This window comes from Heptranchias perlo, chromosome 6 (assembly GCF_035084215.1).
Source record: "Heptranchias perlo isolate sHepPer1 chromosome 6, sHepPer1.hap1, whole genome shotgun sequence".
Lineage (NCBI taxonomy): Eukaryota > Metazoa > Chordata > Chondrichthyes > Hexanchiformes > Hexanchidae > Heptranchias > Heptranchias perlo.
The window spans coordinates 78,564,745-78,590,339 of record NC_090330.1 but is presented as its reverse complement, the minus strand read 5'-3'; the positions used below and the strand labels follow the sequence as shown (position 1 = coordinate 78,590,339).

The 25,595-nt window shown below is 47.3% G+C and overlaps 1 long non-coding RNA gene across 2 annotated transcripts in view; it reads right to left on the bottom strand.

The window, feature by feature from the left end:
• Positions 1–25,595, bottom strand: part of LOC137323071 (uncharacterized) — a 494,135-nt gene that overhangs the window by 333,949 nt on the left and 134,591 nt on the right. The window lies entirely within an intron of this gene.

Here is a 25,595-nt window from a genome sequence, read left to right as displayed (position 1 = left end):
AACAAACAGAAAAAATTACAGCATGGAGCAGCCCAGGGGGAAGGCTGCTCCCAGGTTTAATGATGCCTCACTCCAGGTATCATTAGATGGGGTGAGGATGAGGGGGAGGACAGAGATCTTCCCCCCGGCGGGCGGGAGGAAGCGGCCTGCCTCTGCCACCAGGAAGGCCTGGCTCGAGTTGGCAGACGAGGTCATCAGCACCACCAACATATCGCCCACCTGCATACAGTGCAGGAGGCGCTGCAATGACCTAAGTAGGTCAGCCAAAGTGAGTACAATTACTCATTCCCCTACACTCCATCTGCCACATCACCGCCCCCACCCCACATCTCCTTCTGCACTGCCAACACTACTCTGTCACATCACCCCTCACACCCACTCAAACCTCATCCTCATCTTACCTGCTCTTACTCACCTCCCCAGTACTCATCCCGCCACTACCACTCAACCCAATCCTCATACAATCTCATGGCTCTCATACTCACCCTCTCATGCATCTCTTTCACGGTCAGCCTCACTCAACCTGCCACTACCTGTGCTGCAGCCACAGGGCATGCATCACATATATGCAGTAGGAAGCGTAAGGCAAACGTGTTGTGAGCATGAAGAGGATGCACAAGGGTGTTTGAGGGTTTGTCATGGTTTTTACTTATATTGAATTTCTGACCAACTCACATTACCTTTTATATTGTCACCACTACTGCCACGTCTTTGCGAATCTTGTCTGGTTTGTGCAATAATGTCCTTTCCTGAGGATCACTATGAAGACCCACAACTGATGCCACCCATTGTGTCACTGCAGAGTGGGTGTAGGTGTATTTGCAGGGCTCTTTTGTGCAGACGACTGAGAGACGTCGGCGATGTCCCCGGTGGCACCCTGGAAGGATGCGGAGGAGAAGTTGTTGAGGGCAGTGGTGATTTTGACAGCGACAGGTAAGAAGATGGTGCTCGGGCCAGCCGGGAGCAGCTCGGCATGAAGGAGGCTGCAGATGTCCACGACGACATGTCGAGTGACTCTGAGCCTCCGTGTGCACTGCTGCTCAGAGAGGTCCAGGAAGCTGAGCCTCGGTCTGTGGACGCTGTGGCGAGGGTAGTGCCCCCTGCGACGCATCTCTCTCTGCGGTTGCCCTCCCTCCTGCTGTGCAGGTGGATGTGTCACAGCACTCTGTTGTGGAGCTCCACGTGTCACAGGTGGACAGCTTGGCCGGCGAGGCTGGTGATGCTGTTCGCCCTCTGAGGAGGTCATGACTGCAGCTACGGCGGTCCCCATCCAGAAGATGTACATCTGAGGGGGTCCGCAAGGTAGGTACAAGTCTCTGGACCCCGGGGTAAGCGTGCAAGTTGGTGACTTTGATTGTCAGGAGGAGGGTGGTGGAGGCCAAACTTTGTCCCAAGTGACAGAGTGGCCTCCTGCAATGAGTGAGGGTCTCCCCCACCCCCCCAACCTGTCAAATGGACCTTTACAGCTGCCACAGGCTGACAGCTGCAACACGTCCATTTCAACTGGGAGTGTTTCCCCCAGTATGGGAATCAGTCCCAGTTGTCAATAAAATCCCACCCCTCCTGACATATTCCCTTAATCAGGTCTGTTAATGACCTGAAATACCAAGGTAAATACTCTCAAGTGACACCCCGCTGGCTTTAATTGCCTGCGGGATTCCCACATGCGGGGGCTGCGCGCGCACGTCAGTGCGTCTGTGGGGAACCCGGAAGTGGGCAGGTTGGAGCCAGGCTCCCGACCCGCTCCGGGATTCCCTGATTTTCGGAGCCCCCCCGCCAGGAACGCACCCGATAGCGGGTGCTAAAATGAAGCCCATTGAGTCCTCGGTGTCTGACATCAGCTTTCCTTTTCTACCTTATCTTACCCTATATGCTCCTTGACATCCAGGGGGCTCTGGATTTGGCAGTCCCTCCCTTTCTCTTTGTGGTAACATGTTTACTTTGCACCCCTTGAATCTTCCCGTTGAATGCCTCCCACTGCTCTGACATTGATTTACCTTCATGTAGCTGTTTCCAGTCCTACTTTTGCTGAATCACTTCTCAGCTTCGTAAAATTGGCCTTTCCCCAATTGAGAACTTTAACTCCCATTCTATCTTTGCCCTTTTCCATAACTATGCTTAAACTAACTGAATTATGATCACCACCATCAAAATGCTCTCCCACTGATACTCCTTCCACCTGCCCAGTCTCATTTCTTAAAACTAAATCCAGAACTGCCCCCTCTCTTGTCGGGCTTTCTATGTACTGGCTAAAAAAGTTCTCCTGAATGCAATTTAAGAATTTTGTACCCTCTATACCCTTCACACTGTTTGTGTCCCAGTTAATATTAGGGTCGTTGAAATCTCATACTGTTATTGCCTTACTGTTTTTGCACTTCTCAGAAATTTGCCTACATATTTGCTCTTCTATCTCCCTCTGACTGTTTGGGGGTCTATCGTACACGACCAGTAGTGTGACTGCCCCTTTTTTTGTTCCTTAGCTCAACCCATATGGCCTCATTTGATGATCCCTCTAACATATCATCCCTCCTCACAGCTGTGATTGTTTCTTTGCCCGAAATTGCCTCCCCCCTCCTTTTTTATCCCCTTCTCTATCTCAACTGAAAACCCTGTAACCAGGAACTTTGAGCTGCCATTCCTGCCCCTGTTTACGCCATGTTTCTGTAATAGCTAAGATATCGTACTGCCACGTGTCTATCTGTGCCCTCAGCTCATTTGCCTTATTCACTATACTCCTTGCATTGAGGTATTTACCTTTAAGCACTGCCAAACTCCCTTGCTGTTTATTTTCTAACCTTTGTTTCCTGTCTTCCTAAGTCACATATTAATTTTCTGCCTTCTATCTCCAGTTCTGATTCTGTCTCATCTGAATCCACACTCAGGTTCCCATCCCCCTGCCAAGCTAGTTTAAACCCTCCCCAACAGCACTAGCAAAACTCCCCGCAAGTATATTGGTCCCGGCTCTGTTGAGGTGCAACCTGTTCGGGTTGTACAGGTCCCACCTCCCCCAGAACCGGTCCCAATGCCCAAGGAATCTAAAGCCCTCCCTCCAGCACCATTTCTCCATCTATGCATTCATCTACTCTATCCTCCTATTTCTATACTCACTAACACGTGGCACCAGGAGTAATCCGGAGATTACTATCTTTGAGGTCCTGCTTCTTACTCTCTTTCCTAACTCCATAAAATCTTCCTGCAGGACCTCATCCCTCTTTCTACCTATGTCGTTGGTATCGATATAGATCAGGACTTCTGGGTGTTCACCCTCTCCTTCCAGAATGTTCTGCAGCCGCTGAGTGACATCCTTGACCCTGGCACCAGGGAGGCAACATACCATCCTGGATTCACGACTGCAGCCGCAGAAACACCTGTCTGCTCCCCTAACTGTAGAATCCCCTATCTCTATTGCTCTGCTGACCTTTCTCCTCCCCCCCTGCACAGCTGAGCCACCCATGGTGCTATGGTCTTGGCTCTGGCTGCACTCCGCAGAGGAACCCTCTCCCTCACCAGTATTGATGCACTCAGGGGCAGGAGCGGCCTGTTCATGACGAATGGGTTGCACCTCAACAGAGCTGGGACCAATGTCCTCGCGGGGAGGTTCATTAGTGCTGTGGGGGAGGGTTTAATCTAATTTGGCTGGGGGGTGAACACCAGGATGTACCAATAGAAAGCAGCAACAAGGTTGACAAAGGATTGGGACAGACAGATAGCACTAGAGTAAGAAATATTACAGTATTAGGTGGGATCAGACTAAGAGAGAATACGAAAAGATCGAAGATAGGTTTAGAGTGCATGTGTGTAAATGCACGAGAGAGGATGTCTTTGAGGGGTCAAAGACAGAATCCATTTGGTTAGAATTAAGCAACAATAGAGGTACCATTACACTACTGGGTGTTTTGTATAGGCCATCAACTAGTGGGAAGGATATAGAGGAGCAAATTTGCAGGGACATTACAGAGGGGTGCAAGAACTATAAAGTAGTGAAAATGAGGAACTTCCACTATCGTAATATAGACTGGGATAGTATTGGTGTAAAGGACAAAGATGGGGAGGAATTTCTGAAGTGTGTTCAGGAGAACTTTCTTGATCAGTATGTTTCCGGCCCAACGAGGAAGGAGGCATTGCTGGATCTCGTTCTGGGGATTGAGGTGGGTCGAGTGGAGCAAGTGTCAGCGGGAGAACATTTAGGGGAACGGTGATCATAGTATTGTAAGGTTTAGATTAGTTCTGGAAAAGGACAAGGTGCAATCTAGAGTAAAAATACTGAATTGGAGGAGGGCCAATTTCAGTGGGTAGAGAATGGATCTGGCCCAGGTAAATTGGAATCAAAGATTTGGCAGGGAAAATGTAATCAAACAATGGGTGGCCTTTAAAGAGGAGATGGTTTGGTTACAGTCTAGGTACACTCCCACGAGGGGGACAGGTAGGGCAATCAAAGTCAGAACTCCCTGGATGACAAAAGAAATAGAGAGTAAGATGAAGCAGAAAAAGTGGGCATATGACAAATGTTGGGTTGATAATACAAGTGAGAACCAGGCTGAATGTAGAAAGTACAGAGAAGTGAAAAAGGAAAAAGAGGAGCAAAGAGAGAGTATGAGAATAGACTGGCAGCTAACATAAAAGGGAATCCAAAAGTCTTCTATAGGCATGTAAATAGTAAACGGGTAGTAAGAGGAGAGGTGGGCCTGATTAGGAACCAAAAGGGAGACCTATGCATGGAGGCAGAGGGCATGGCTGAGGTACTAAATAAGTATGTTATAGAGTCATAGAGTCATAGAGTTATACAGCACGGATAGAGGCCCTTCGGCCCATCGTGTCCGCGCCGGCCATCAGCCCTGTCTACTCTAATCCCATATTCCAGCATTTGGTCCGTAGCCTTGTATGCTGTGGCATTTCAAGTGCTCATCCAAATGCTTCTTGAATGTTGTGAGGGTTCCTGCCTCCACAACCCTTTCAGGCAGTGAGTTCCAGACTCCAACCACCCTCTGGGTGAAAAAGTTCTTTCTCAAATCCCCTCTAAACCTCCCGCCTTTTACCTTGAATCTATGTCCCTTTGTTATAGAACCCTCAACGAAGGGAAAAAGCTCCTTAGTATCCATCCTATCTGTGCCCCTCATAATTTTGTACACCTCAATCATGTCCCCCCTCAGCCTCCTCTGCTCCAAGGAAAACAAACCCAATCTTCCCAGTCTCTCTTCATAGCTGAAGCGCTCCAGCCCTGGTAACATCCTGGTGAATCTCCTCTGCACCCTCTCCAAAGCGATCACATCCTTCCTGTAGTGTGGCGACCAGAACTGCACACAGTACTCCAGCTGTGGCCTAACCAGTGTTTTATACAGCTCCATCATAACCTCCTTGCTCTTATATTCTATGCCTCGGCTAATAAAGGCAAGTATCCCATATGCCTTCTTTACCACCTTATCTACCTGTTCCGCCGCCTTCAGGGATCTGTGAACTTGCACACCAAGATCCCTCTGACCCTCTGTCTTGCCTAGGGTCCTCCCATTCATTGTGTATTCCCTTGCCTTGTTAGTCCCTCCAAAGTGCATCACCTCGCACTTTTCCGGGTTAAATTCCATTTGCCACTGTTCCGCCCATCTGACCAACCCATCTATATCGTCCTGCAGACTGAGGCTATCCTCCTCGCTATTTACCACCCTACCAATTTTTGTATCATCAGCGAACTTACTGATCATACCTTTTACATTCATATCCAAGTCGTTAATGTAGACCACAAACAGCAAGGGACCCAGCACCGATCCCTGTGGTACCCCACTGGCCACAGGCTTCCAGTCACAAAAACAACCTTCGACCATCACCCTCTGCCTTCTGCCACTAAGCCAGTTTTGTATCCAAAGTGCCAAGGCACCCTGGATTCCATGGGCTCGTACCTTCTTGACCAGTCTCCTGTGCGGAACTTTATCGAAGGCCTTACTGAAATCCATGTATACCACATCCACTGCGTTACCCTCATCCACACGCCTAGTCACCCCCTCAAAAAATTCAATCAAATTAGTCAGACATGATCTTCCCTTGACAAAGCCATGTTGACTATCCCTGATTAATCCTTGCTTCTCCAAGTGGAGACTAATTTTGTCCTTCAGAATTTTTTCCAATAATTTTCCTACCACTGATGTTAGGCTCACTGGCCTATAGTTCCCCGGTTTTTCCCTACTCCCCTTCTTGAATAATGGTATTACATTAGCGGTTCTCCAGTCCTCTGGCACATCCCCTGTGGCCAGAGAGGTTCTGAATATATGTGTCAGAGCCCCCGCAATCTCCTCCTTTGCCTCACACAGTAGCCTGGGATACATTTCGTCCGGGCCTGGGGATTTATCCATTTTTAGGCCTGCTAAAACCGCCAATACCTCCTCCCGCTCGATGTTAATATGTTCGAGTATATCACAGTCCCCCTGCCGTATTTCTATGTCTACATCGTCCTTCTCCATAGTGAAAACAGATGCAAAAAATTCATTTAGAACCCCTCCTACATCTGCCGGCTCCACACACAGATTGCCATTTTTGTCCCTAATGGGCCCTATTTTTTCCCTAGTCATCCTCTTACCCTTAATATACTTATAAAACATCTTAGGATTTTCCTTTATTTTGCTCGCCAGTGTTATTTCATGGCCCCTCCTTGATCTCCTAATTTCTTTTTTAAGTATCCCCCTGCACTTTTTGTACTCCTCTAGGGCTTCCTCCGTCTTTAGCCTTTTGTATCTGCCAAAAGCCCTCCTTTTTTTCCTAATCCATTCTCGTATATCCCCTGACATCCAAGGTTCCCTGGAGTTCTTGGAACCACCCTTGACCTTTACGGGAACATGTTGCCATTGTATGGTCTCAATCTCCCTTCTGAAAGACTCCCATTGCTCCGATGCGGATTTTCCTACAAGCAGCTGATCCCAGTCCATTTTGGCCAGATCCTGCCTTATCCTATTAAAATCGGCCTTCCCCCAATTTAGAACCTTTATTTCCGGCCCCTCCCTGTCCTTTGCATCTGTCTTTACCAAGGAAGAAGATGCTGCCGAAGTCACAGTAAAAGAGGAGGTAGTTGGGATACTGGATGGGTTAAAAATTGACAAAGAGGAGGCGCTAGAAAGGTTGGCTGTACTTAAAGTGGATAAGTCACCTGTTCCAGTTGAGATGCATCCTAGGTTGCTGATAGAAGTAAGGGTAGAAATCGCAGAGGTGCTGACCATAATCTTCTAATTGTCCTTAGATATGGGGGTGGTGCCAGTGGACTGGAGAATTGCAAATGTTACCCCTTTTTAAAAAAGGGTGTAAGGATAAACCCGGCAACTATAGGCCAGTCAGTTTAACCTCTGTGATGGGGAAACTTTTGGAAACAATAATCCGGGACAAAATTAATAGTCACGTAAAGGCAAAATGTGTTTAACTAACTTGATTGAATTTTTTGATGAGGTAACAGAGAGGGTTGAGGAGGGCAACGCGGATGATGTTGTGTATATGGACTATCAAAAGGCGTTTGATAAAGTGCCACATAATAGGCTTGTCAGCAAAATTGATGCCCATGGAATAAAAGGGGCAGTGGCAACATGGATACAAAATTGGCTAAGTGACAGGAAACAGAAAGTAGCAGTGAGCAGATGTTTTGTGGACTGGAGGAATGTATACAGTGGTGTTCCCCAGGGGTCAGTACTAGGACCACTGCTTTTTTTGATATTTATTAATGACTTGGACTTGGGTGTACAGGGCACATTTCAAAATTTACAGATTACACAAAACTTGGAAGTGTTGTAAACAATGAGATCCAGCACGGGCTCAATGGGCCGAATGACCTCCTTCTGTGCTATAACCATTCTATGATTCAATTCTATGATTCTATCATTCTATCTCTGGATTAGATAAAGTCGTACTTATGACCGCTCACACCCCCACCGAGTTGTTACTGTCAGGTGCATTAAAAGATTTAACTGGAGGCTGATCAGCACACCTAGCTGAATTAGCCACTGTGGCCTATGTCCTCCAGATGGATGTCGGGCCACGAGCCCTGACCACTTTCTCTGACAGCCATTTTACTTGTCTGGTTATTTATCTAGCTGGGAGAATCGAGGGTTCACCTCAGCGGATGGAAAGCCATCACCCAGCGCTGACCTCTTACAAAAAACTTTGGAACTCTCCCAAAATCAAACACATTTGGTAGTTATTGTAAAAGTAAAGGCACATTTGATACATAAATTGGAACTTTATCAGAACCAAATGATTATCCCCAAAGACCTGGAAAAGAGATTGTCCGATGGAAGCATACGTCCAATAGACAGCAGAGGGGCAGAAGGGAAAGAGCTTGGTCCAACAATTGCTTGGATAAGTATTATGTTAAATAAACGCTTAATGTTTTAACAACAATTGGAATTTGACCTGCAACATTTGTAGATAAAAAGGTTTGAAAACGTCTTGCCAAAGGCTAAAGTAGAAGAAATGAAGCTTAATCTTCTGTCTCTCTGACAACAATCTGGAAATGTTGATCTCACTAAAAATAAGATGTATGAACTAAAACATTATCTTCCCTGACACGAAAGGTTTTTTTTCAAATAACGTGAACGCTGCGTTGACGACGCTGTGTGCATTGTTTATTTTTCTGCAAACAAGTTAACCCCTTCCAAGGTCACCGACATCTGTTTTTAATTCACCAAGCAACAATCTTTGCATTTATTTAAAATGATTGGCATAATTTAATTGGATTTTTCCCCACGGTGACACAATGAAATCATAAAATCATGAATTGACAAATTAAGCCTTTGGGCTCTCAAGAAGAGCCACAATGGATTTTCTGTGTTTCTTTTAAACGGGCACCATGAGTTTTCAGGACCGCATGAGTGTTGATGGTGCAGGATTACCAAGAGTAGCTCTTTGACATAAAAATGGCTTCACAATGTTACGGAGCAACCTTCGCTGGAGAAATGTTGGTGCAGGAAACATCCAGTGATGTGAAGAATTTAAGACCTTATCTGCTGACATTTCTTTTATTCGTTCATGGGATGTGGGCATCGCTGGCAAGGCCAGCATTTATTGCCCATCCCCCATTGCCCTTGAGAAGGTGGTGGTGAGCCGCCCTCTTGAACCGCTGCGGTCCGTGTGGTGAATGTTCTCCCACAGTGCTGTTAGGAAGGGAGTTCCAGGATTTTGACCCAGTGACAATGAAGGAACGGCAATATATTTCCAAGTCGGGATGGTGTGTGACTTGGAGGGGAACATGCAGGTGGTGTTGTTCCCATATGCCTGCTGCCCTTGTCCTTCTAGGTGGTAGAAGCTGCAGATTTGGGAGGTGCTGTTGAAGAAGCCTTGGCGAGTTGCTGCAGATATCAAAAGGTGACGTTTTGGACTAAGACTTAAGACTTGGATTTTGAAAATTCAAAATTACTTAGAGAAGGAAAAGCAATCATCAGCCTTGATCAAAACTCTTCTATACTTGGGTGAGAGTATACCAAGTTACTTTTCCTCTTTTGAAAATGTTTTGATTTATTTTGCTTTAACCCATTTATTTTCTGAGACAGAGTGCTTATAGGGCAGGGGTGGGGGGGCGGGGATTACTATCCAAGAGTAATTACAAGCACTTCTATCTCTACTGTAAAACCACAAAGCCTGGGCATTATTTGTTTCTGAAATTGGAATTAATGAGATAAATTGATATGAGTTGCTGTTCAAGTACGCGAGTAGGGAAAATTTACCTGTAGTTTAAGGGGATAATCAAATTATATTTTGAAATAAAAGAGTCGAGTCTAAGTAGTTCCTGTCCAATGCTGTGTATCAAGGAAGAAAGTATTTTGGGGGGGGAAATAAAACTGTACGTTGACAGGTCCGGTCAGTCCGACAATACTGCTCTCAAATTGGGATAATGTAAAGTGGCCCGAGAAGAATTTAAGTAATATAAACAAAAAAAAGTATTAAGATATTGGACCAGACTGTAAATATTGTATTGGACAGTAATGTTCCTACAGGGCTCATGAGATGTAATGGTAATATGTAAAATTGGATGGGAGGAAGTGAATGAGAAATGAAGTATAGAAACAGAGAAATTACACCACCAAATGTGAATTTCTCTTCAATCATCACCCTGGGTGATAATGGGTAAATAAATCACTTGGGCATGATTTAGCAAAAGTTATCAATCTGATGTAAATGTTCGATCCAGTGAAAGTCAGGAAAGTGTAGTTGAGAATAGTAATTGATAGCTTTCTCTTGGAGATATGTGTCCTTACCTATACTGCACAACGAAAAAATGGCATTTGATAGCCTGGCCACTACCTGAGACATCAGGACGATGCAGGGGGAGATAAGCAAAGACCTCCAAACACTCGTCGATCCTTGAAAGCCCAAGAATGGCGACAGTGGGCATGAAAGATACAAATGTTTGTTGCCATCAGTTGGAAACGGAGACCAGGATGAAGGACATGATCACAAAGGCCTATGGCCTGGTTAGCTATTGGAACCACTCTTTAAACAGAGCAGTTGCTCTTAAAGGTTTGAATCCTACTGGACATGACATGTGCCATGGAAAACACATTCAAAAATACCATGAGGAAAAAGAAACTGGCCAGCAGATAGTTACTATTCTGATATGTTGTGTGTGAGGCAACTAGTATGCAGAAACACATGGTGAAGATTCAGACTAGCGCTGTTACTTGACAACAGCACGACATGAAATGGTTAATGTGGCTCAGGAGAGTGAGAAAACCTTTTAAGCAAGCCACTGACACATGCTCCACAGAGAAACTGACTAATTAATGAAACAATCAGGAAATGCTGGTACCAATCAGAGGGATTGAAATTAAAGAGGGACATAATAATTTGGATTTCCAAAATTTAGGGTTAAGTTCCTTTCAGTTAACAACAAAATTGGGCTGGGGAGAAATAATACTTAGCAAAAATATCCACAGGATGGATATTAGTAAAAGGAGAGCAGGAGAATCTTTTAGGTCCATGATTTCTTGATATTATGATACACTGTAGGTTTCTGTATTAACCAATGAAACTTAAAAGCAATGCCTATGTGTGTTTGTGTGTGCTTAAGTAAACCTAATGTTCATAAAATGTAAAGTCAAGATGATCTTAGGCAAGGCCAAGGAAATAGTTGAGGGATAGGTTCAAGAGGAGGGCTTGTAAGAATATGGTTTAAAGCCCAGCATGGTCAATATCCTATCTCACATAGCTCGCTTAAAGCTCCCAAACATTTAGCAAGAGGGCGGTGTTAATAGGAGGGGGGTGAAGTTGTGTCTCGGTGTGTGTGAAAAAAGACAGTTTGTCAAGGACAAAGGATATGTTGAAACTTCAGAACTAAACACCCAAAGGTTAAGAGATGGCTCGTTTCTATATGCTATAATGTCCAAAACAAGAGATGTGGTTATTAAAGAAACCACATGCTGTAAGCAATAGACAACGCATGAGCCATATTCAAGGCTGACGTGGAACAAACTGTTTATGCAGCAGAGATAAGCGATAAGGTAGCCACGCTAATATAATATAAACAATCCTTGATGGTTTCTGAGAGTCAGCAATAGTAGGATGATTTCCAACCATGAAATAAGACCAGTGGTGCTTACGTACAGAACAATGCAGCTGAATAGTATAAAGATATGGCATGCTCCCTCCCAAAAGTTACAGCTCTCAAGAGAGGATGGTTGGAAGTCCATTGCCACATGCAGTCCGCGAAGTCTAAGGTCTGATCTATCTGGATTCACGGACAATTCAGGTTGTATTGATTGCTTGTCACTAATGTAATCTGTAGACAGTTGTATTATAACTATAATACTGTTGAATGTAATGTTGAAGGCAGCTGTAGTGTAACTCTGTTGTAAGTCAATCTTTTAAACTTGCTACTTTATAACCACTCGGGCTAGAATCAAGTGGAAGTTATTGTTGGTGGATAACAACCCATAGTTGCGACAGTAACGTGAAAATCCACTAACAGGATTTATCGGACGAGAAATTGGGCCGTCTAGCACCCGTTGTTTTGGCGCTATGCGGCCTCCCGAACATCCAAGATGGAATCTTGGATGCACACACACGCTTCTAGCGTGACGAGCGCCGGACGCCATCTTGGTAAAGGGTTTAACGTATGTGCAAATAACGAACGCCGGCAGCATGTAAAGTAGGGAGACTATGCATTTGATCAGCGTGCAATGCTGAATTAAAATGAAGTAAGGCACCATTTTGGGACTTAACGCTCCACTCAACACACAGTCTTAACCACGACCATCTGAATATGTCTTACAGAGTGCCTGGAGGACCCCCCATCAGCGCTATTTATTGGGCCGATGTAGGATTTACAGGTTAGTTGCTGAATTATTGCTTCTGGCTGCTGATGCATTTGTAACTGTTTTTGGAGGTCTCCTATACTTGCATACTAGGATGCGGGGACATAGCCTAACATTTAGAGCCAGGATGTGCAGGAGTGAAGTTAGGAAACACTTCTACGTGTGGAAGAAGTTTGGAACGCTCTTCTGCAGATGGCAGTTGATGCTAGCTCAATTGTGAATTTTAAATCTGAGATTGATAGATTTCTGTGAACCAAGTGTATTAAGGGATATGGGGCTATGGCGGGTATATGGAGTTAGGTCACAGATCAACCATGATCTCATTGAATGGCGGAACAGGCTCAAGGGGCTAAATGCCACGGCCACTTGCTGCCTCCTGTTATGCACCACCTTCTCCAAGAAAGCGGAACGTGTGTCTGGGTGATGTGCCTGTCATGGTTGAATAGCTGCCAGTGTGTGTGGCCTGTGAGTTGTGGGTATGCGGCTTGCAACAGTGGTAATGTGTAAGGGTGAGAGCAAGCATCTGATTGGAAGAATTGAGTACTGATTGAATGAGTTTGTTGGTAGGTGGGTGATGGGGGGTATAGTGCATGGAGCAGTGGACTATGCCACTTGACAGTTGACCTCACGCACCTTGACCACTCGTGTCAAAGCATTGAACTTCTTCCTGCACTGCATCCATGTTCATAGTGCTATGCGCCTGGCATTGACTGCGTCCCCCGCTGCCTCCCACTGCCTTTTGAGCATATATCTGGAGGGCCTCTTGCTCCCCCCTCCGCGGATATAGGATGCCCCTCCTTCAGTCCACCTCTTGCACCAAGGCCTCTAATACAATGGAAGAGAACTTTGGTGCACGCACTCTCGCAGGCCTGGTATCAACTCGGACTGGCAGATTGGTAAGGTCTGGCATGCAGATTGGAGGATGTGGGATTTAGTGGTGCACAACCTTTATTCAACGTTTTAACATAACTCAAAAGTTTGTAAACATAGGGATGGGACCTGCATCTGTGTTTTATGTGTTCAATGTCTGACCTCCGTTCAGACTCTGAGCAGACAGCACCTGTTATTTATAGCAAATTGCAAGTACCGGCTACCTTTAAGAGATTTTGGCAGGCTGTCAGAGACATCCTGCCTATAAAAGACTGGGGCTCCCCCTGCTGGTGAAAAATGCGAATGTCCTTGAATCCTCGGCCCTGATATTAACAGGGAGGCGGGATGGCAGTGGCAGGGGGTGGGGGGGCGACTGGGCACGTGGGTGACCCGCCCAGTGAAATCGGACCATTCCCCACGCGATCATGCGTAAATTGAAGGCACTTACTGTGGCTTCCGGGTTTCCCGTCGTCAACCTGCGCAGCAGGCAGACTGCGCACCCGCATCACAGGCTGTCAGCTGGAGGAGCCCTATTTAAAGGGGCAGTCCTCCAATGTTGCTCCTGGAGCAAACACCCAAAATTACATAATGGAGCAGACCAGGGGAAAGATTTACCGCTGCCTCACGCCAGGTCCTACTGGATGGGGCGAAAAGGAGGAGCGATATTTTCTACCCAGCGGACGGGAGGAAGTGACCTGTCTCTGCCACCAAGAAGGCCTGGTTCGAGGTGGGAGAAGAAGTCACCAGCAACAACAACGTCTCCCGCACGTGGATACAGTGCAGGAGGCGCTTCAATGACCTAACTAGGTCAGCCAAAGTGAGTACACTTACTCATTCTCCTACACTCCGTCTTCCACATCACTGCCCCCACCCCACATCTCCTTCTGTACTGCCAACACTACTCTGTCACATCACTCCTCACACCCACTCAAACCTCATTCTCAACTTATCTGCCCCTACTCACCTCCCCAGTACTCATGCCACCACTACCACTCAACCCAATCCTTATACAATGTCATGGCTCTGTCGCATTCTCACCCTCTGATGCATCTCTTTCATGGTCAGCCTCACCCAAACCAATGCATGCAGCGGTTGGCCACGTCACCATCCCTCACTCACGCCTCTCTACTTTCTCCCCTTATAGAAGAGAGTGCAGAATGCACGGAAGAGGGCGAAGGCCGGAGGGGGGGCCGCAACATCTGGTCGTCCTCACTGACACGGAGCAGGAGGCTCTGGAACTAAGTCGCACCCTCGAGTGCCTGTCCGTCGGGGACGCCAAGACTGGCACCCAACAAACGTCTGGTGACAGAACTTTAACATTCAGCACTCACAATAGGAAATGATGTTAACATGCCTTGCCATCTTCAGCACCACAACATCTGTCATCATGCTTAATATTGCCTTCTGTTCTCTTACAGGGTCCTCAGCGACTGTCTTGACAGTGGAGGGCGATTCCTCAGAGGACCAGCCGGCCTCTGAGGTTGCACCATCACATCTGAGCGAGCCATCCACCAGCGCAGATACACACACCTCAGTGGGTTCCCGTCCTCACGTAGTTGGGGTCGCACATGATGAGTCACCACATACGTGAGCACAAGCAGACACTGGTGGCAGGGGCAGCTGTGGAGAGTCTGTGTCGGTGGGAGCAATCTTCTCCAGGCTCTGCTCAGCTGGACCCAGATGCTGAACCCTGGGGGCCATCCATGAAAAGGAGAATGATCGAGGGGTAGCAGCGCATTTGCGAGGTGCTGGAACAGGTGCCACGCGCACTCTCCACAATCACGCAGAGGATGGAGGAGTCCAACTCCTGCATGAGTGGAATGGTGGCACAGGTACAGGAGGGAATCTCTGAGATACTGTCACAGGGACGTGAGGGCATCTCTGAGACAGTGTCGCGGGTAAGTGCGGGAATATCTGTGATGGAGGGAAGGCTAGCCTCTATCGAGCTTCAAGCACGGCTCACCAATGAGTCCACTGAGGCCCTGACAACGGCCCTTCGGACTCAGGGTGAGCAACTTTCTGCCGCGTTGAACAGGCAGGCACATATTCTGGCACCGGCCTTACAAGTCTTCACACATGTCCTCCAAACTGTCGTCCAGCAGGAGTGGTGTGGACCTGGCCCAGGAGAGGGATGATGGCGAAAGTGGACATGGAAGTGGGGACGTCATTCAAAGCGCCCCCACGTCTCACCTGTTGCCCCCCCTCTCAACCAGTAACCGCAATGCTGCCTCCTCTCCAGGTGGCCAAGCCTGCCCCTGCACAGGTGCAGGTGGAGCAGTCTTTGGAGGGGCCCTCATGGCCATCAAAACCAAAAGGGCGTAGGCCCAAAGCATCTAATCGGTCAGGGCATGAACAATCGCAACCTGCCACTACCTCTGCTGCAGCCACAGGGGAGGCACCACGTAGGAGTACTCATAAGCGTAAGGTGAAGGTGTTGTGAGCACAAAGGGGATGCACAAGGGGGTTTGACGGTTTGTCATGTTTGTTTAATTTATATTTAGTTTTGTTAATGGCACATTAAATATTATTATTGTCACCATTACTGTCATGTTTTGGCCATTCTTGACTGGCTTGTGTAATAAGTCCCTTTCATGAGATTCACCATGAATGCCCACACTTGATGCTACTCATTGGGTCACCCTACAGTGGGTGTATGTGTAGTTGCACGACTATTTTGTGCAGGTGCCTGTGGCACAGCACTGTGTTGTGGAGCTCCACGTGGCGGAGGTGGACGGCGTGCCTGGCGAGGCTGGTGATGTTGCTCGTCTTTGGATGAATTGATGAATGCAGTTATGGTGCTCCCCATCCTGACGGTATGAGTTTAAATGTGGTTGCACAGCAGAGTTTAGGGTATAAATTAAGAATTTTGAGTGGAAAGACAAAGGTGTTGCAGCCAAAACTTTGGCTGAAGTGACAGAGTGCCCTGCTGCAATAAATGACGTTTTCTCCCCGCCTGTCAAATAATCCTTTGCATCTCCCACTGGCTGCTGGCTGAAACACATCTGCTCCAACAGGGAGTGTTTCCCACAGCACGGAAAACATGCTGAGGATCCTTCAAAATTGCAACTATGACAAAATCTCCAGTCAATGAGGTCTAAATAACAATGTAAAGCAGCATCCCGCCGGCTTTAATTGCCGGTGGGAGTGCTTCATTCAGGAGCTGTGCGTGCACCCGAACGCATCACTGGGGAACCCGGAAGTCAGCGGGTTGGAGCCAGGCTCCGAACCCACTCCGGGATTCTGCCATTTTAGGAGCCCACCCGCCTCCAACGCACCCTCTTGGCCATCCGAAAATCGGCCCCCTTGTGTCAACGTCAATTTGCAACGCCGCTTTCAGGTAGTACTGAGGTCGGATGAATATCTTATCCTACCAGTGAAGGAAGCAGCGAGCACGGGTTAATCACGGATCGCGATATGCGTGCCCGATTTCTGGTCCTATCCAATTTAACCCTCATCACCTATTTTTTCCACACACAAAGGATTTTGGGATTGAGTTATGTGTAAGGTTTGTATTTTCTGTCATCTGTATCTTAACAACACTGGGAATGTGTGTTCCTAGGGTCCATTGTTGTTATGGGCAGCAGAGGGGGATGTTAAAAATGAGAAATAGCCCTGTTTTGGATAAAATCTTCAGAAAGATTTTTTAAGTTCTTCAGCCAGCAAAGAGGCCACCGACTAAGCTGCGCTGTCAGAGTTTCCAAGGCCTGCAGCAGCCAACTTCTGCTTCCCCTTCAGGAAGACTCCTCAGCAGATGTTGGGAAACCTGCTCTAAGGGCTTCAGTCCTTCACTACTAACCCTGCACCAATAACTTTGTTATTTACCGAAGTGCCTCGTTCCCGCACTTAATGTTTCAATAATAAAACAAATCTTTGATAACTTGGCACTGTCTGAATTGGCTCAGTGTAATAAATTAAAGCTGTAGCCTGATCACGTGACGCCTGATCACATGACTTCTACAAATGTCATTGCATTTACCTTATAAACGTTGGAATCACTGTTGTTGAGTTTCTTTGCTCATGGTTTCGCACCAGCAGTTGTTGTTCCAAGAACCCAGGCGCCAAAGATGTATTGGATCCCCAATATGTGTGCACGTTTTTAACAAAAATAATGAATCTCTCATTGTGGCTATTTGTGAGCTGGATACTGTTTTCTATGGATTCACATATGCAACATATTTCCTCCCCCTACCCCACCACCTACCCCCCCATTTGGGATGTTCACATGGGACCAGGAAAACAGTTGATGTCTGAAATCACCCCATAATTCACAGTGAATTGTGAAGCTATTTCAGCAATCAGATGTTTTCCTCGTGCCTGCGTCAAAAAGGGCTCGAAAAGTTGATGTCCGCATGAAAAGTGGATGGTTGGTACCTTTGTGGATTTGGGTTACTCACCTTCTCTTTACTTGGCTACAAACGTATTGGGCTCGATATTGCCAGGGCTGTGGGTTCACGGTGGGTTGGCTATTGGGCGCGTGGGTAACACGCCCGGCGAAATCAGTCTGCCCCCCACGCGATCGCAGCCTAATTGGATCCACTTACCTGGTCTTCCGGGTGCCCCGCTGCTGAGCTGCGCTTCGGGCGGACTGCACATGCACAGTAAGGTCTGTCAGCTGGAGGAGCTCTATTTAAAGGGGCAGTCCTCCACTGACTGATGCTGAGAGAAATAGGAAAAATTACAGCATGGAGCAGCCCATGGGGAAGGCTGCTCCCAGTTTAATGATGCCTCACTCCAGGTATCATTAGATGGGGTGAGGAGGAGGGGGAGGACAGAGATCTTCCCCCCGGCGGGCGGGAGGAAGCGGCCTGCCTCTGCCACCAGGAAGGCCTGGCTCGAGGTGGCAGAGGAGGTCACCTGCACCACCAACATATCGCCCACCTGCATACAGTGCAGGAGGCGCTGCAATGACCTAAGTAGGTCAGCCAAAGTGAGTACACTTACTCATTCCCCTACACTCCGTCTGCCACATCACCGCCCCCACCCCACATCTCCTTCTGCACTGCCAACACTACTCTGTCACATCACCCCTCACACCCACTCAAACCTCATCCTTATCTTACCTGCACTTACCCACCTCGCCAGTACTCATCCCACCACTACCACTCAACCCAATCCTCATACAATCTCATGGCTCTATCTCATACTCACCCTCTCATGCATCTCTTTCACGGTCAGCCTCACTCAACCTGCCACTACCTGTGCTGCAGCCACAGGGCATGCATCACATATGTGCAGTAGGAAGAGTAAGGCAAACGTGTCGTGAGCATGAAGGGGATGCACAAGGATGTTTGAGGGTTTGTCATGGTTTTTACTTATATTTAATTTCTGATCAACTCACATCACATATTATATTGGCACCACTGCTGCCACGTTTTTGCGAATCTTGTCTGGTTTGTGCAATAATGCCCTTTCCTGAGGATCACAATGAAGACCCACAACTGATGACACGCATTGTGTCACTGCAGAGTGGGTGTAGGTGTATTTGCAGGGCTCTTTTGTGCAGACGACTGAGAGACGTCGGCGATGTCCCCGGTTGCACCCTGGAAGGATGCGGAGGAGAAGTTGTTGAGGGCAGTGGTGACTTTGACGCGACAGGTAAGAAGATGGTGCTCGGGCCAGCCGGGAGCAGCTCGGCATGAAGGAGGCTGCAGATGTCCACAACTACATGTCGAGTGACTCGGAGCCTCCGTGTGCACTGCATGTCAGAGAGGTCCAGGAAGCTGAGCCTCGGTCTGTGGACCCTGTGACGAGGGTAGTGCCCCCTGCGACGCATCTCTCTCTGCGGTTGCCCTCCCTCCTGCTGTGCAGGTGGATGTGTCACAGCACTGTGTTGTGGAGCTCCACGTGTCACAGGTGGACAGCTTGGCCGGCGAGGCTGGTGATGCTGTTCGCCCTCCGAGGAGGTCATGACTGCAGCTACGGCGGTCCCCATCCAGAAGATGTACATCTGAGGGGGTCCGCAAGGTAGGTACGTGTGTCTGGATCCCGGGGTAAGTGTGCAAGTTGGTGAATTTGATTGTCAGGAGGAGGGTGGTGGAGGCCAAACTTTGTCCCAAGTGACAGAGTGGCCTCCTGCAATGAGTGAGGGTCTTCCCCCCCGCCCTGTCAAATGGACCTTTGCAGCTGCCACAGGCTGACAGCTGCAACACGTCCATTTCAACTGGGAGTGTTTCCCCCTGTATGGGAATCAGTCCCAGTTGTCAATAAAATCCCACCCCTCCTGACATATTCCCTTAATCAGGTCTGTTAATGACCTGAAATACCAAGGTAAATACTCTCAAGTGGCACCCCGCTGGCTTTAATTGCCTGCGGGAGTCCCACATGCGGGGGCTGCGCGCGCACGTCGGCGCCTCTGTGGGGAACCCGGAAGTGGGCGGGTTGGAGCCGGGCTCCCAACCCGCTCCGGGATTCCCCGATTTTCGGAGCCCCCTCGCCAGGAACGCACCCGATAGCGGGTGCTAAAATAGAGCCCAATACTACTGTGACAAAACAAACCGCTCCACTCTTAAACCTGGAGGAGGCTGAGCAGCGGAAAATGCTGAAATGCAGCATCTCCTTTACAATGAAAATTGAGAGACAGCCGCTCAGAATAGGATTGGTATTTTGCTGCAAGGATAAAACACACTATGCAAATGATAGCAGAGCTTGTAGTATATCGGTAAAAAGTAAATGTTAGAAGTTAAAGAAACAGCTCCTTTAATTTTAGTTTATTTTAATCTCCTGCAGCAGCAGGGTTATATTTAGCTTAAGATCTAGGCTGACATTCCAGTGCAGAACTGAGGGGATACTACACTGATGGAGGTACTGTCTTTTGGACAAGACATTAAACCGAGACTGCACATCGAAAACCAATGCCTGCTCAGGTGAACGTAAAAGATCCCACAGCACTATTTGGAATAAGGGCAGGGGAACAGGGCACAATTTCAAAATTTTCAGATGACACAAAACTTGGAAGTGTAGTAAACAGTGAGAAGGATACTAATAGACTTCAAGAGGACATAGACAGGCTGTGGAATGGGCAGACACATGGCAGATGAAATTTAACACAGAGAAGTACGAAATGATACATTTTGGCAGGAGAGGCAATATAAACTAAATGGTACAGTTCTATAGGGGATGCAGGAACAGAGAGACCTGGGGCTATATGTGTACCAATCTTTGAAGGTGGCAGGACAGGTTGCGAAAACAAACGGGATCATACGGGATCCTGAGCTTCATAAATAGAGACATAGAGCACAAAAGCAAGGAAGTTATGTTGAACCTTTATAAAACATTGGTTCAGCCACAGCTGGAGTGTTGTGTCCAATCCTGGGCACCGCACTTTAGAAAGGATGTGAAGGCCTTAGAGAGGGTGCAGAAAAGATTTACTCAAATGGTTCCAAGGATGAGGGACTTCAGTTATGTGGAGACTGGAGTTGTTCTCCTTCGAGCAGAGAGGGTTGAGACGAGATTCGATAGAAGTGTTGAAAATCATGAAGGGTTTAGATAAAGTAAATAAAGAGAAACTGTTGCCATTGGCGGAAGGGTCGAGAACAGGAGGACACAGATTTAAGATGATTGGCAAAAGAACCAATGGCCACATGAGGAAAATCTTTTTTATGCAGCAAGTAGTTATGATCTGGAACGTGCTTCATGAAAAGGTGGTGGAAGCAGATTCAATCATGGCTTTCAAAAAGGAATTGGATAAATACTTGAAGGGAAAAAATTTGCAGGGTTACGGGGAAAGAGCAGGGGAATGGGACGAACTGGATTGCTCTTGCAAAGAGCCGGCATGGGCTCGATGAGCCGAATGGCCTCCTTCTGTACTGTAATCATTCTATGATTCTCCCCATTGTTCTGGCCAATATTTATCCCTTACCCAAAATCACTGCAACAGATTGTCTGGTCATTATAACACTGCTGTTTGTGCAAATCGGTTGCTGCATTTCATACATTACAGCAGTGATGATACTTCAAAAGTACTTCATTGGCTGTAAATCGCTTTAGGGCGTCCTGATGTCATGAAAGGTGGTATATAAATGCAAGTCTTTCTTTCTTTTACCATAAGGTGTATTTCCTTTCCTATTTGTACGTCCAAAATGTATCTACTTCACATTTTTCTACATTGAACTGCATCTGCCACCCATCTGCCCAACCGTGTAAGCCTGCACCTAGGCTTAGGGAATTCAGGCAAGTTTACTTTTGGGTTGTAGCCAGATGTGAGAGACTGCACATCAAAAACCAACAGTCCCAGCATGGGTCTCATGCCATAGACATAGAAACAGAAAGAGAAAAAGAAAAAGAAAGTGAGTGTGAGAATGAGAGGGGGGAGAGAGAGAGCGAGAGAGAGAGAGAGGAGGGGCAACAGAGCAGCATAGACAAACAGGCAGGGGTCCATAACTGGTATTTTATCCTTCTGAGCTCCCCTGCACAATTTTCTGTCCATTAAAATAAATGGGCAGAAAATCACAGGGTGAGAATTGTACAATGGAAACTCCTGGTCTACGAGTCTGCTGTTGAAATAAGGGACCCAGATTTAATAGTGGAAATCCTGTGAGCTGGTTTAAAGACACGAGTTTCCTGGAATCCAAGCTCAAACAGCACCAGTGTGAATGTAGCTACAGAGAGACAGAAGAGAGAGAGAGAGATTGAGTAGAGAGGCACACACAAAGAGCATAAGAAAGCAGACTAACAAATGTTCTTCAGCAGTGGTGTCTCAGAGCCATGGACCAAGCTTGAACCAAATGAAACCCACAGCTGAGAGCTGAAGACTAAGACGGGACGCAACCAACAGAGTATCCTTCGTCATCCAGTACTTCCCCAGAGCGGAGAAACTACGCCATGTTCTCCGCAGCCTTCAACATGTCATCAATGATGACGAACACCTCGCTGTTTGTAGGATCTTCTTGTACACAAACTGGCTGTCACATTTGCCTGCATAACAACTGTGCCCATACTTCAAAAGTACTTCATTAACTGTGAAGCACTTTGCGATGTCCTGAGAACATGAAAGGTGCCATATAAATGCTACTTCTCTTTCTTTCCATTTGAACTCTTCACCATATTGAACAATTTTCCTAGATCACCTTTGTCAATATCTTTCATATATTTGAAAACCTCCCTTAGATCACATCAAAGTCTCTTCATTTCCAAAGAAAGGAAGTCCGGACTCCTCCATCTCCATTACTTGCCTTGGTATCCTCTCAACGGCATTAACACCCTTTCTGGAGGAGTCCGGACTTCCTTTCTTTGGAAATGAAGAGACTTTGAAGAAACAGCCATGAGATAAATGACTAGTTACTCTGTTTTGGTGATGTTAGTTGGGGGATAAATTTTCACCAGGACAGCTCTCTGCTGTTTGAATAGTGCCATGGGATCTTTCATGTCCACCTGAATAGGGTGACCCACAGTACTTCACCCGACATTTAATAACCTTTCATCGTCAGTGTCCCACAATAGACCTCACCTACTGGGGGCATCTATTAGAAAAAATGTCACCAGCATGATGAATAGAGCTATCTCCAGATCTGATGCTACCTCATGCTTCCAACATCATTTTGTAGACTCAGCTCCCCCAAAATCTATTCCTCCACTCCCAACAGACTCTTCACAACATATCCACATGCGGGTGTGTGCTCACATGCCACACACAATTTTCCAGTCATTAGTTTTATTGGACAGAAGATTCTGGGTGTACACATGCACTCAACTTTCTAATGGAAATTCGGAGCACGTGGGGTAGATTTTCAACTTGCCATCCAGGCATAAAACTGACATTGCGGATTGGCTGCCCATTATAGAAATCACCCCATTTTAATTTCCATTATAATCAATGAAAATGAAAATTGAGCAGTTTCTATAATGGGCGGCCAATCCACCATGCCAGTTTTAAGCCCAGGCATTAAGTTGAAAGTCTACCCCCAATTCTCTCATCAATCCTGCTTTGTTAACTGATGGTCTAAGTCTCATTCCCAGGGCCCCTTCCGGTTTTTTGTGCTGCCTCTGGAGGTGAATATGACACACAGGGTTTCTTGTCGGAGTTCAATTTGGGTTTCCACTTTGATTCCTTCAAGCCGTGCTGATTTCAGAATTTCCGGTTTGTTATCCCAAATGGCCTCAACTATTTCTGTTTCCAGTTTCTTTACAACCTCAGTTAGGGTGGTTTCAATGGTTTCTTTGCATAGTCCTCCAATACTTGGCTCTGTTCTCATTTTCTCAGCAACCTCTGTGGCTTCCATGCTCTCCTCACATTCTGTCTGAACCTTTTCCATACCACTTGCTCAAGTAGCTTCAAAAGGCTCCTCACATGTAGCCTTTGGCTTTTCCCCATCCTTGGCCTTCAACTGATTTGTTCGACCCTCAAAACCATTTATCTTGGCGCTTTCTTACAACAGCTCGGCCTGAGCCTTTTGCCGGTCCTCCTTCAAGCCTGAGATGTTCTTGTGCCCCTGAACCTCTCTGTCGAGCCACCTCAACCTTTTCCTTCCAAAATGCAACCTCCTCATGGAACCTCTTCACCTCCTCTGATCACTTCCTCATTTTCCAGCAGTCCGATTCCAGGGAAGCAAGTTGCTCTTGGGGGGTCTCGTTTTTCCAAGGACTCTTGTCGAGACCTGCCATCTTGTTCATGTACTCTTCCAAGTTGCCTTCGATCTCCTTGACTATCGTCAGTGCGTCAGAAAGATCACTCTGCGGTTTTGCAGATCTTTCCACCTGTTCATCGATGGATTGCTTCCTTTGACCTTCAGTCGCCTCTTGCTTCATTTGAAGAACTACAACCTCTTCAACATGGGTCTGCTTGTGGGTTTCATCGGTGGACTGAAGGGTTTGGTTTTCAGAGGTCAGCTCCATAACCTCGATGTACAACTATTGCACCTTCTGCGCCAGCTCGTTCCTCTCCTTCTCTAGGTCTTCAATGTCCATCTGATTATCTTCCAACACCTGAATCTATTTAGTGAGCATCTCTAGTTCAGCCTCCTTCTCAACCTTCAATGTCTCGTACTGCCTGACAACAGAAGCCTTCTCATTGCACATCCTTTCCGACTCTTCCTTCAGCACGGCCACTTTTGGCTTTCATCTCTCTCTCAAAAGTGAGGAGCGTGTTCTCTTTGGCCCTCAGGGTTTCCTCGAGTGTCTCCAACTTCAAGCGGAGATTGAGGACAGCTAACTGGGCTGTCCACTCTTTACTTTGTGAGGTTTCTGCCACCTCAGTTTATTCTCCTCCTCCAGTTCCACGTCCTTTTGCATCAGGGAGTTGTGGAGCTTCATGAGCTCCATGTTCAACACGCAAGCTGTCTGGTTCGCCTTTTCTCCTGAACCCTCGCAGCTTGCTCGAGCCACTCCTTCTGATCAACTGCTGGAGGCTGGGTGACAGTTGTAGTTAATTGGCTTTTCTCCTCATTGTGAAATGCACTCTCTTGCTCCAGTAGCTGCAGGTCAGCTGTTCCTTTAACTTCTCGCCCGACAGCTGTCTCTGCTTGAACTCAGCCCGAAGTTGGTAGTACTTAGTTTCTACCTTCAACAATTTCCTTCAGTTTCTGGCCAGTCTCCCCGCTCTGACTTAATTCAGACTGTGCTCTTTGCATCAATGCCTCAGTAACTGACAGCTTCATCTGAAGCTTCTTGTAATCCAGCTTCTTCTCCTGCAGGCTAGACTGTGAACTCTTCTTTCTGACAATCTTGCAGTTGTTGGCAATCGAATTCTTTCTTGGATAGTTTTTCTGACAATTTTTGGTTTTGCTTCTTCTTCACTTGCACCAACTGAGCCTGCAGGAGATCTCCAGTCAGAGCTTGATGTCCTTGGTGCCCTGCAGCTCGTCCTCCAGGTCCTCCAGCTGGTGCCTCATCTCCTCCACCTGCTGCTCCAGCGCTCGCTTCGCCTTGTTCTTGTTCACATCGTCCTTGGAGCTCATCAGGTCCTCCACCTCGGCCTGATGCTGCTTGTGAGGCACTCAAGCTCTTTGTGCAGCTCGCGGACCTGTTTAACCACTGCCCATCTCTTGCCATTCACCAACTGAGCCTGTAGGGAGACCACCTGCTGCCCCAGCTTCAGCTTCTTCGCCTTCTCCTTCTGGAGCAGCTCCTGGGTGTCCTTTAGGTGGGACTCCAGACTCGGCATCTCCTTGTCCAGTTAAATGGCTTTGGACTCGGTCGTTCCCAGAGTTTCGGCGATGTCTTGCAGCTCGGCTTGCAATTTGAGGACCCGATCTATGCTGCTTTCCTCCTGACTGTTAAAAAGTACCAACTTGTCGTGGATCTCTTCCTCCGCCTAGCAGGAGTTTTTTACAGGAATGTTTTGGTTAAGGACGGACTTCCTAGACCTTCCTCAGCAACCATTTCTGGACTTCCACATCTCCTCAGAATGGGAAGAGGTCTCCTGAAAGAGTCCAGCATCGTTCGCTGCCCATTGCTCCCTATCACTCAGCAAAGCATATGCTTTACCCCCGAGTTCTTCTTGCCGGTCATCAAGGC